At 34.9% G+C, this 12,876-nt stretch overlaps 1 pseudogene; it reads right to left on the reverse strand.

Moving 5' to 3' along the window:
- Positions 1–6,371: 6,371 nt before the first annotated feature.
- On the reverse strand, positions 6,372–9,489 carry LOC101647346 (annotated as a pseudogene).
- Between the last annotated feature and the right edge of the window lie 3,387 nt (positions 9,490–12,876).

Genomic DNA, 12,876 nt, shown 5'->3' on the forward strand with positions numbered 1-12,876 from the left:
ATTTCTCCCTAAAGGCTTGCAGTCATTGGTTTGGTTCCTGTAGGTGGGGTTTACACCCTACTGATAATGGTTTCTATAGTGAGCCAGAGAACAGGTCAAACTGGCTCAGTGATATCCAAAATTAAGCTACCTCCCTAAATCTAGGATCCACCCTTGTCACATGTATACTCCCAATCCCTCCCATTCTTATTGCGTGTATATCCCTAGATTGTCCCTTTTCACTGCTGTGTAACCTATAGTGCAACCCCTTCCTGTGACATATGCCTTTAAGTGTCATTCGGGGGCTTCCATGTCCCCAAAGAATATAAAAGCCTTGGTTACCAATAAATCTCTCTCTCCACGTGGACCACCAAGTGAGGCTGAGATAAGCATGCTACCATGAAATGTGTTTGGTTCCATTATTTTAATCTCTCTTCTATCTCTCACACTTTCTATGGCTTTACTATAATCTTTACTTATTACTGTACAATTGCAGCTACCGGGCCTGCGATGATGTTGGGGGCCCTTTCCCCTACAATTTCTAAAATTTGGTAGCACAAATATACCGAAAATCATTGATGTTATACAATATATGAAAAACAGCACTTTTAAGCAACTTAGAGTATGTGATATTTATGAAGCACCACATTTAATAATGACAGAATACATATTCTTTTCAAGTTCATATACAACATCCATCAAGATGGATCACATTCTGATAAAAAAGTGACAATTTATGTAAAAGCATTTATGCCATTCAAAGTATGTTCTTGGTACATCCATATCATGAGGAATTTTGTGGCTTGATCATTATTTTTTAGGAATCTATAGTATACCATTGTGTGCATGTACAAAAGTTTCTTTTGTCATCCTTCTACTGATGGACTCTGGTGCATTTTTCAACTTCTTGCTATTGTGAACTATGTTAATATTAACATGGTACAGCATATATCTGTTCATGTTGTGTCTGTTATTTTATTGAGGTATACACCGAGCAGAGGTAATGCTGGGTCATATGGGATTTCTATTTCCAGGTGTCTTAAATAATGACATGTTGATTTCCATAATGATTGCACATGTTTACAGCAGCATAAAAAAGTTCCAATTTCCCTGTACTCTTCTCAGTATTTGTTGTTTTCTAGTTTTTTTTTAATTGGCTTATCATTGACAGTAGGAAGTGATTGTTTTGATCTGCATATCCTCCCTCTCCCTCCAACATGAGAAAATAACCCCAGCTGAAATAAGGCCTCATTTTTAAAATATATAAACCTGTTTTATCTTTGTGTTTTTCCCTGTCATCTTGGTCTGTTACAATGTTTGTCCTTTTGTGATTGACTAACTAGCTCACTGAAGATATGGGTGCTGTGTTAGAATGTGGTGAAGAAATTAGATAGTACCTGGCTATCAGAAGGTATAGTGTCTGGGGACTTAAAAGCTTAACAAAATAAGCAACCATCTAAGTATTGTGTTAGTTAAGCCCACACAAAAGAAATATATAGCCTATGTGATTCAAGGATTGTAAATAATACAATCCAAGATCAGAAGAGGAAATTGTATTAGAGTTTAAATTCTGAGGCAACCAGTGAGTGCCCAAAATCCATTTGCAGAGTCCCCATGTGAATTAAGCTTCCACTGAACTCTCTTAGAACATTGACTAGGGATGTGAATAGTCCTGCCCTCCCATAGAGTGCATTAGGTAGTAGATGTACTTAGCTTAAATTGAACAGCTTATCATTTATTCCCCATTTGGACCCATTTTAAATGTTCTGGATTTTATTTTCTGTTTGATTTTCTATGAAAATCTTTGTTTTATTGTATAATTTTGTTGGGGAATTTTTTTTTGGGGGGGGGTGAAAGCTAGGCTACATAAATCTATAGAGACAGTACCTGGATTAATAATTTTTAGGGTTATTGCAGAGAAGTTGAGAGGAAATTGGGAACCAAGATAATGGGTGCACGAATGAAAAAGATGTTCTAAAATTGGGATGATTATTGTAAAATTCTTTTTAATGTATTAAAATCATTGAATTGTATGGCATGTGAGTGGTATGTGAATAAAACTTTTTAAACAACTAGATAAATAAAACATCTACTTCTATTACCTAAATAGTAAACTTTGCCTCAAAAAATTAAAACATAAGATAAAACTATGAACATTTAAAAAGTACAGTAGACATATGATGAACAATTTTGGCCAATAAAATGAACGACTGAGGTGAAATAGATGAAGTCCTTGAAATAAACAATTTGCCAAAGCTTACTCAAAAAGAAATTGATCATCTGAACAGCCCTTTCCTTATTAAATAAGTTGAATTTGCAGTTTAAAAAAACCTTCTGATAAGAGCATACCAAGCCTATATTGCTGTATTGGTGAATTTTACAATAACACAAATTTATAGAAAGTCTTTTATTCTTAATTGCATTTTAATGTATAATGTAATTTATATCTACTATCTCCTTTTGACTTCATAATATGCACGTGAGACAGACAAGATATTATCAATTTGTACATAAAGAACATAAATATTAAGAAGTTAAGTCACTTGCCTGGCTGAAGATCTATATCTCTAAATTAATCCTTTTTATTATAACTCCCATCATTCGTTTGTCAGTTTGTGCTATGCTGGTGGTTTGCATGTTGCTGTGATTCTGGAAGCTATATCATCAGTATTTTAAATGTCAGCAGGGTTTCCCGCTGTGAACCATTTTCAATGGAGCAGACCATGATGAAGGACTTTGTGGTCTATTTCTTTAAAATTTGAAGAAATTTGAATACCTTTTGAATAAATTTTGAAGAAAATTGAAATATTTGATTACCATATACAGTACCATAAGATGAGTCCCTCATGTTGGAAGGAACTCAAAACGTGACAGGAAGAGCTGCCTTGGCTAAATAGACTCCACCTTAATGAATTGGATTAAAGAAAACTTTGGGGATTTTTATATGCTGATGTAAAACAACTCAAAATGAGAAGAAACATTCATTAGCAAGAGGGAAGTGGAATATAAGATGTATGGAGCTACAAAAATTAGAAGTTGTTTAATTGAAATGTTACACACACAGACTAGTATCCTAGCTATTAGTAAGTGTGAGAGGAGCTCTGGTTATGTAGTAGATTACATGTTGGGCTGTTGACTGCAAGGTCAGCACAAGCAGCAACTGGGGGTAAAGATCTTATCTCATAAAGATTTCTCAGCCAGAGAAACCCTAGGGAGCAAATACACTCTGTCTGATAGGATCTCTACGAATCACAATTGAGTAAATGTGAATGAATTTGGTTTGGCTGCATTGGGTTTTAGTCATCTTAAATGGACTGATTTGGGCTATTTGAATAGGACAAATCATATAGTCTACTATCTCAAGAATAACAAATTGAAGAGAAATGAAGTTGGATTCATTATCATAAAGGCTATCTCCAGATCTACCCATCAATGGAACACAGTTAGTGATTGAACAATGTGTTAGGCAGGATTGACCAGAAAAACAAATCCATAGACATATATGAGGAGGACGCCCCTTCCAAAAAAACCCCCCAAAAACCTGAAAACCACTAGGTGAGCATGGAGCAACTCGCCCCTAATTAGTGTAGCCAATTGCGTCGCCTGGGAAGGTTCCCTCTGTTCACAGAGATTTTTTTCATAAAAGCCGTTTCACTCAAACCTCATTTTTTTTTGTGTGATCGCCAATCTAAGAGAACAGCGTGCGACTGTGAAATTTTGTTTCTTGCTGGGGAAAAAATGCCACATAAACTGTTGTGATTTTGAACACAGCTTATAGAGAGTGCTATGGAAAAACAACTTGGTGCTTGGAACATAAAAATTGGAAGCAAAGAAGAAGCATATGTAGTTGTAAAATAAAGCCGTGCATAAAAAAATATAACTGAGATTGCATGATAAAAATTTTTCAAGGTCAAAGAATTATTCATCATGAATTCCTTTTCTGAAAACATAAATGAAACTCAATGAATGAAATATACAGGAAGGAAATGAAATACATCTGTGGAAAGTGATGACAGAGAAGCCCAACGACATCAGTCAGAATAAAGGTAGAGGTCCACTGCAAAACAGACCATCCATTGCTGAGACCCTGAAACTGGTACTTGAATGTAGAGTAGCTAAAGGGAATTGAAGTAATGGTAATGAGAAAGAGCTGAACAGAAGATTTAAAAGGATGGGCTGAGAAGATAAATTTAAGCATTCTCATAAAATGTACAAACACTAGGAATTACAAAACAAAGAAGGAAAACATGCCCTGCAGATGGAAGAACTGAAGAAAAAGTCAAGCCTCCAACTGAAATATTGATGGAGTCCATAGGCAAAATTTTGCATGAAGCAAGAAGTAGCAAAAGATGAGAGAATGCAAAGATTTATTGTACCAAAATAAGTGGACATGATTCAATCATTTTAGCAGAAAGCAGGAAATGATAGTATTTAAGTAACAGATACAAGTTGCACTGAAGTCATTGGTGAAAAACAAGGCTCCATAAATTGATGGAATGCTAGTTGAGTTGTATCCACAAACAGATGTCACACTGGAAGAACTCATTCATCTATCTATGCCAAGAAATTTGGAAGACAAATACCTAATCAACTGACTAGAGAAGATCCATATTTATACCCACTCCAAAGATAGGTAGTTCAAACAATGAAGATATTGTCAAACATTATATTTAATATTACACACAAATATAATTTTGCTGATAACAATTCAAAATGCTTGTAGCAGCACATAAACAGGGATTTGTCAGAAATTCAAACCCGATCAGAAGAGGACATAAAGTGAAAGATAGTAACAGTGATATCAGTTGGATATTGCCTAAAATAGAATAGAAGAAATAAGTTTACTCGTGTTTTATTGACTGTGGAAAGATATCTGACTGTGTGGATCATGAAAAATTATGGATAACAATATAAAGAATGGGAATTCTGGAACATTTCATAGTGTTCATGTGGTATCTTGGACAAAGGCACCGCATGACCAAAAGTCAGTCATTTAAACAGAAGAAGGGAATGTTGTGTGATTTAAAATCAGGAACGATATGTATCAAGATATATTTTCCTTATAATTATTAAAGCTGTATGCTGGGCAAATAATCCAAGAAATTAGACTACATGAAGAACGTGGCATTAGGAACTGAGGAAGGCTTCTTAAAAACTTTCAATATGCGTATGGCATATGCTTGCTCGCTGGAACTGAAAATAACTTGCATTAATACTTAATGCTGAAGACAAAAAAAACGACAGTCTTAAGTATACCTCAACATAAAAACAAAAAGTCTCACAAAACCAACCAGAAACTTCATAAGAAATGCAATAAAAATTTCAAGGACTTCATTTTTCTTGGATCCAAAATTGGTATCCATTCAAGTAGCAGTCAAAATTTCAAATGAGGTATAGTATTGGGAAACTCTGTAGCAAGAGACACAGATTTTTACATATAACCTCCTCCCTGGGGGAGGGACAACATAAAAGTGGGTGAAGGGAGACGTTGGACAGTGAAAGATATGACAAAATAACAATTTATAAATTATCAAGTGTTCATAAGGGAGGGGGAGCGGGGAGGGAGGGGGGAAATGAGGAGCTGATATTAAGGGCTCAAGTAGAAAGCAAATATTTTGAGAATGATGATGGCAACAAGTGTACAAATGTGCTTTAAATGTGCATGACACAATGGATGGATGGGTGGACTGTGATGAGAATTGTACGAGTCTCCAACAAAGTGATTTTTTTAAAAAGAGACACAGATTTGTTAAAGAACAAAGTGGCATAGTGGTTATGCATTGAGCTGTCATCTGCAGAGTCAGCAGTTCAAAATCACCAGCTGTTCTGTGGAAGAAAAAGGGGGCTCCATATATCCATAAGGAGTTAAAATCTCAGAAACTCACAGAAACAGTCCTCCTCTGTCCATAGGGTCGATATAAGTTGGCACTGACTCGATGGCAGTGAGAGTTTTGAGTGAGAGCTTCCGTGAGCATTAATTGTGGATCCAAGCAAGATGAAATTCTTTTCAATTTCAGTTTTTTTCTTCACTGATCATGATGTTATCAGCCCATTTGTAGGGATTTGGTTTTCTTTACATTGAGTTTCAATTCATGCTGAAGGCTGCAGTCTAGTTTTCATTAGCAAGGGTTTTCAGCAAGCATGGTTGTGGTGTTTGTATATTTTAAATCGCTGATAAACCTTCCAATCCTGATGCCTCATTCCATTTCTTTTTACAGCTGGACAATTACAATGTCTTCCTTTTCTTTTAAATAGTTATCTTTCTTGCGAACTTCAGACATGTAAATCGTTGGGTAGGAATCAGAAAGACAGGTTAATAATGGTGGTTTTCCTGATTCCTTTGTCATCTTCATGAAGGAGGAGTTCCTTGTATGAAACTGCCATCAAACTAATTAGATTGCATCCATCATTTTCAGGATTATTGGTAACCCTGGCACATTTTCCCCAAATCACCTTGCATCCTTCTTTTACCAGACACTGCTCGCGCACATTCACTTAAATAATGGCACCTTTAGTAATAATGCCCAACGTGGTTTACAGTGGGGACAGGAGGTTCGAACCTTCTTTACACCAAGTATTGGTAAGCGAGAGGTGACTTTAAGTTTAGGGTGTGTACTATGTACTTTCTTGAAATGTAAGCCCATTGGTTTGATGAATCATTCATATATTTGTGGTTTTGGTGTAAAGCCATCCCCAATAAAGCAAACTTTAGGAATTATCCTTTTCCATGCCTTCTTTTTTCTCTTTCCTGTTCTAATAATTTTTAGTACTTCAGTTTCCCCTGGGCACAAACTTTGGGCAGAGGGATTTCCCATTTTTCTGGGTTCTTTTTCATTTTTGTTTAATCATATTGGACAGTACTTTTGCTTGTGACTGTCCCTGTATGTCCAGCAGATGAGCAGGCACTGCACCTTGTGGAGTCTTCTCGTCATTCTTTTGTTTGTTGTTTCTCTTTTCATGCATCTTGATAGCCTTTTTCATTTGTATTTTCTCAGCATGAGGCTGCTTGTTATGACAGAGCTTGGCCTTCAGGCCAATCAACTTTTTTGCTGTCTTTGAATGTTCATGAGCCTCTCTTGACTTTCCTTCTTTCTCATGGTAATCCATATGATACTCATACTGAGTATGGTATAAGTTGATATATTCTTTTTGTGGCAAGATGATGGAAGCAAAGTCATCGGGTGTAGTATCCTGGGTAGATGAACCACTCAATTTCCCCCCTAATTCTTTTTAATATGGTCCAGTTCCTAAGATTATTTGCTCAATATACAGATTGAATAAATATGGTGAAAGAATACAACGCTGGTGCAATCCGCTCCTGATTTGCAAGCATGCAGTTTTCTCTTAACTCTCGTTGAATGACTGCCTCTTGGTCCATATACAGATTTTGAATGAGTATAATGAAAAATTTTGAAATAACAATTCTCTTCGATGTTATCCATAATGCATTATTATACACACATTCAACTTATTTTGTCAAGTCAATAAAACACATGTAAACATCTTTTTTGGTATTCTCTCCTTTCAGCCAAGATCCAGCTAATGCGCCCATCCTTATCTAAATTTAGCTTGAAATCTGGCAGCTCCCCGTTGATTGCTTTTTGCTGCAATTACTTTTTAATTAACTTCAGCAAAATTTGACTTTCATGTGATATTAATGATTTTGTTCAATAATTTCTACATCATGTTGGGTCACCTTTCCTTGGAATGGGCACAAATATGGATCTCTTGCAGTTCTTTAACCATGTAGCTCCCTTCCAAGTTTCTTGAGATACACTAGCAAGTGCTTGCACTACTTCAATTGTTGAAGCATATAGTTGCTATTCTGTAAATTTCTGGAGATTCGCTTTTGACTAATGTCTTCAGGGCAGTTTGGACTAATTTCATCAATGTCATTGACCCTTGATCATATGTTACTTCTTGAAAAGTTTGAACTTTGACCAATTATTTTTGTTGCAGTAACTCTCTATATTCCATACATCTTCTTTTAAAACTTTGTGCCTCATTCAATATTTTGCCCATGGAATTGTTCAATATTACAATGCAAAGCTTGGGTTTATCTTCATTTTTTTAAGTTGAGATATGCTGAGCATAGTTTTGCTTTTTGGCATTCTCACTCCAGGTCTTTGTACATTTTACTGCAATACTCAATGGTATTTGCAAGCATCTTTTGAAAACGTATCTTTCGTTCTTTTACCTCATCATTTCTTCCATTTGCTTTAGCTATTGTTTATTCAAGAGGAAAAGCTTCATAGTCTCTTCTAACACTGACTTTGTTTTTTCTTGATTTTGTATCTTTTTAATGGCCTTCTGCTTTACATATGGTGTCCTTGATGCTATCCAATAGCTCAAAAGGTTTTTGTTTGTTTGTTTGTTTGTTTTGTTTTGCATTAGTGTTCAATGTATCAAATCTTTTCTTGATGTGTTCTCAAGTTTTATTTGGCCCTTTTGAACTTGTTTTAATTTTTTACTCTGGTGTAGGCATATTCTTATATTACCTAAAGCTCCTTCCTGAATTATGTAATATTTAAAGCAATCTTATTCTTAATAGATAACTAGAAGAAACTCTTAAAATTGTCACAGAATTAATTTTTGAGTTACTTGCTAATTCATATAAATTATAAATGAGTTATGAATGTTGAGAAAGATGTAAGAAATTAGTGTATATCTATAGCAAGGATGGGTACAAGTGCAGAGATAAAATTACAATGAGTAATCTGAAAATTCAAAATCATTAACCAAACAGGAACCTCATTGCATTTGGAAGATTGTCATTGAATGTTTTTAGAAGGGTATCTCATCACATTTTCAGGTCTAGTTCCAAATGGAAATAATAAAGGAATTCATTGTAAGAAAAGTAGGTCTACTTTTACTTTTGTCAATGCTTGACAAACAACAATTATTAAATAATTAGCATAATTTAGAAAAGTGAGGTTGCAAAGCAGTTCTTTTTTCCCAATAGTTTTATTGAGATATAATTCACCTCCACAGTTTATTTGTGTTTAGAAGGTGTTGTGTATTATATATATATATTCACCACAATCAGTTCCATACATCCTTCCTGCTCTCCATTATTCCCCATTTGTTCTGCAATTCCACTCAACCAACACCTCCAACCCCTGCCCCCGACAAGTCATTATATCAACTATTGTCTCTATACATTCATCCCTTCTGTGCTTCATATACTGTGAAACTTACTAAAGATAAAAGTGAAAAGAAAGGAAAAGACTACCGGAAATACTAAAATAAACCAGAGAGAAGCCTCTGTTGAGAAGCAAGCAAGAAATATTTAAACCTAGAACAAATCTAGAATGGGTTAAGAGGGAGATCAGCTGATCAGGGACCCCTGATTGCAAGGCTATTCACACCACTCAACTGTGATCAGAGGGGATCTGCAAGATGCTTAATGTGCCTAGGTACTATGCAGGTTGTCGTTGGACACCCATTATCCTCTATAGACTTCTACAAATTGGGTGCTCATAATTTAAACTCTTATACCTTTTCCTCCATGGTATTTGAATTTTTGGGGTCATTTTTGGCTCATGCAGGTTGGCGTGCTTCCATGTGGACTTGGTTTACATCTCATGTAGATAACTGCTTGTTTAAATAAAAGACTTTAAGACCCCAAATACTATTCTTATTGATAGCCAGCAGACAAGTATTGACCAGGGCCATATCATAAGAACTAACTGTTCCTTGACTAGTGCTAGAAATAAGTGGGACCCCAGAATCCACTCACTTGTCCACGGACTTTTTAGGATTCTAGTTTACTTTAGTGGTCTCATTATTGTTTTATAACATACAATGCTGCCAATCATCCCCACTGGGGCATAAAGTAATTCCATTAATAACATCAATAATTTATCCAATGGCAGCATTTAGAATACTGGAGAGAAAAGGAGGTTATGCAAGTATAGTCCATCTACAAACCTCAATCTGTGAGTTGTTCCTTTGTACAGATGAAATTCATAAATGATTGAGCTCTGTTTACATTGACCATGGGGTTGGTGCTTTGGGAAAAATTCTAGTAACATTCCTTTACAATTGCAGATCTGCACAGCAGTTCTTGATAACTAGAAATCAGGGAAGATTACTAAATCAAATGAAACTGAGGACTATTTTGAACTTTTATATGCAAGTTTGTTTGCTTGCATATAAATTATCACACTAAACGACTTCCACTATTTAGGTAGCATTATAATAAACCATATAAACCTGACACTAAAAACAGATAGTTTAGTTTGACATATGATTGCTCTATTTCCGTTTGGAAATAATTTGAGGGCTATTAATTTGTAAGAATGGACAACAGAAATGGAAACATAACACAATATTAACCTATTTTTTAGGTTTAATGATCTTCAGCAAGCTGCATTCACTAGTTGCATGAAAATTTATTTATTACACCTTTATACATCATGACAATTGTGGAATAAATTTGTACGTGTAGAATATTATCCCATTTGAGACTCATCCCTGTACCATTCATGAAATCAATTAAAAATGTATGTGAATTTCTCTGGGAAGCTAAAGTTGTTTATTTTTTCCACTGCCTATATTCACTACTGTGTCAATACATTGCAAATATTTAAAATAAGGGATTGTCATATATTTCCCAAAAACTTTCTATGGTAATTTTAAAAATAATTAAATTCCATGGATAGCGAGATGTCCATGGTACCATAAACTTGTAACATGATTCACAAGGCATTAATGTATACTTATAATTGACTTTCTCATCAATAAGTACGCAGAGTAGTTAACCTTACTGATGGTGAAACTGGAGCTATTAATTGAGCAGGAACACATCAATTCTAATATTGTACTAAGAAATTTCCTAAAAAGCCAGACCTAGGCAATGTAAGATATATAATAATGTATAAGCACTCAACTATAAATGTGATGTCAAATTTAAGAAACCACGAATCAATGCAAGGTAAAATAGATTAAACAATAGCCATTTTATTCTAAACAAAGATATGATGTGACTTGTATGGCATCTGAATTCCTCCTACAATATCAAGTGCTCAGTAGGCTGGAAGATGAAAGCATTGTTATCAAATAAATATACCATAGGTCATATAGAAGATTATGCTGTAGTATAAATTTGGCATGGGTCATTTAGTAGCAGTTTGACATGATCTAGTCACATCACCTCACTAATCCCATTTCCTCATCAGTATAATGTGTAAGGGAGAAAATCAGGACTTTCTACTCCCTTAAAGACACAGTCTTGGATACTCACAGGGGCAGTTTTACCTTGTTCTATAGTCACTATGAGTCAGTATTGACTTGATGACAGTGAGTTTGGGTTGAGAAAACGTGTGTAATGCTTATTTTTTAAAGTGTGGTTTTGAAAGTAAAAAATATTAAGTATTTCTCATGTAATAAGTGATTTAAGATGTTAGTTCTTTGTTCCATTTGGTGATGCTAAAGTAAACAAGGTATCCACAGAGCGGTAAAATTTGCAAACAGTGGAAATTGTAAACAAACAAACAAACAAAAAGATTTCACAAAAGCAGAATAGACGAAAGGATGAATACAATTTTAAGACACCCTCTGGAATCAATCAAGCTTACAAATCTTAAAATATTATCAGAGTATTTCTTTAAACATTGAGAAAAGTAAAATTATTATTTCAAGAAAAATATTTCAGTATACATATGTGACCTGTATTCTGATTAAGCTGTTCAGTTGCCTTTGTTTCTAATCACCCATAGCTAATTTTTAGTGGCTTATTTTAACATCATATTATACCTTAAAGTGAAATATTTTCTTAATAGGCAAACACAGCTAATTTTTCTTTTGACCCAGCATGGTCTAGTACAAAATAATCTAACAGAGCTTCCTTAATTTTTAAAGAAATAATATTCTTCTTAATCTTGTTTAAATGCGTATCTATATGATACATAATATAGCTTTAACTTAACAATGATTTATTTCTAACAATTTCACTGAAATAGAATTCACATATCAATACATTTCAATAGTTCAATCACATTCATAAGGGTTGTGCAACAATCACTACAATCAATTCCAGTATATTTTTTCTTCCCTGAATTTATTGTAGTTAGCTCCTCATTTCTTGACAGCCTCCTCTGTCACTTTCCTTTAAATCTATTGATTCAGTTGTCATCTCTATAGGTTTTAACCTAATTTGGGTTTCATATATAGAAAAATCATATAAAATCAAATCAGAACACAAACAAATGGCCCGCAAACAATCACACAATAAAACAAAACAAAACAAAAACTTCAATTGATAACAAAGCAAGAAAACATGAAAAACTGGAGCAATTATACATTGGGTCGAGAGGAAGATCACTGACAAGGTGTCAGATATTGACCTAACCACATCGCAATAATCCACCTTGAAATGTACTCTGTCTGGTAATAAGGCCTTGCCCTTCTCTGTTGCACAGTCAGAGGGGATTCATCAGTGGTTTATCCCACATTGGGCTTTTAAAAGCTAAATTCACAGGCAGAAGGACAGCAGCATGTGTGATCCAATAAATTTAAACAATAAAATAAATCTAAACAATAAAAAAAATAAAAAATGAAACAATAAAATAAAATAAAATCCCCTTGCAGAAGGGCCATGGGGAGGAGATGAGCCAGTCAGGGTGCAGTGTAACAATGATGAAACATACAATTTTCCTCTAGTTCTTGAATGCTTCCTTCCCCCTACCATCATGATCCCAAATATACCTTACAAATCTGGCTAGACCAGAGGATGTACACTGGTACAGATAGCAACTGGAAACACAGGGATTCCAGGAAAGATGAACCCTTCAGGACCAGTGGTGAGAGTGGTGATACTTGGAGGGTGGAGGGAACGTGAGGGAGAAAGGGGGAACAGATTACAAGGATCTACATATAACCTCCTCCCTGGGGGAC

This window comes from Echinops telfairi, unplaced genomic scaffold (genome assembly GCF_000313985.2).
Source record: "Echinops telfairi isolate 266 unplaced genomic scaffold, ASM31398v2 ScPeMD7_44;HRSCAF=162, whole genome shotgun sequence".
In the NCBI taxonomy this organism is placed as follows: Eukaryota; Metazoa; Chordata; class Mammalia; order Afrosoricida; family Tenrecidae; genus Echinops; species Echinops telfairi.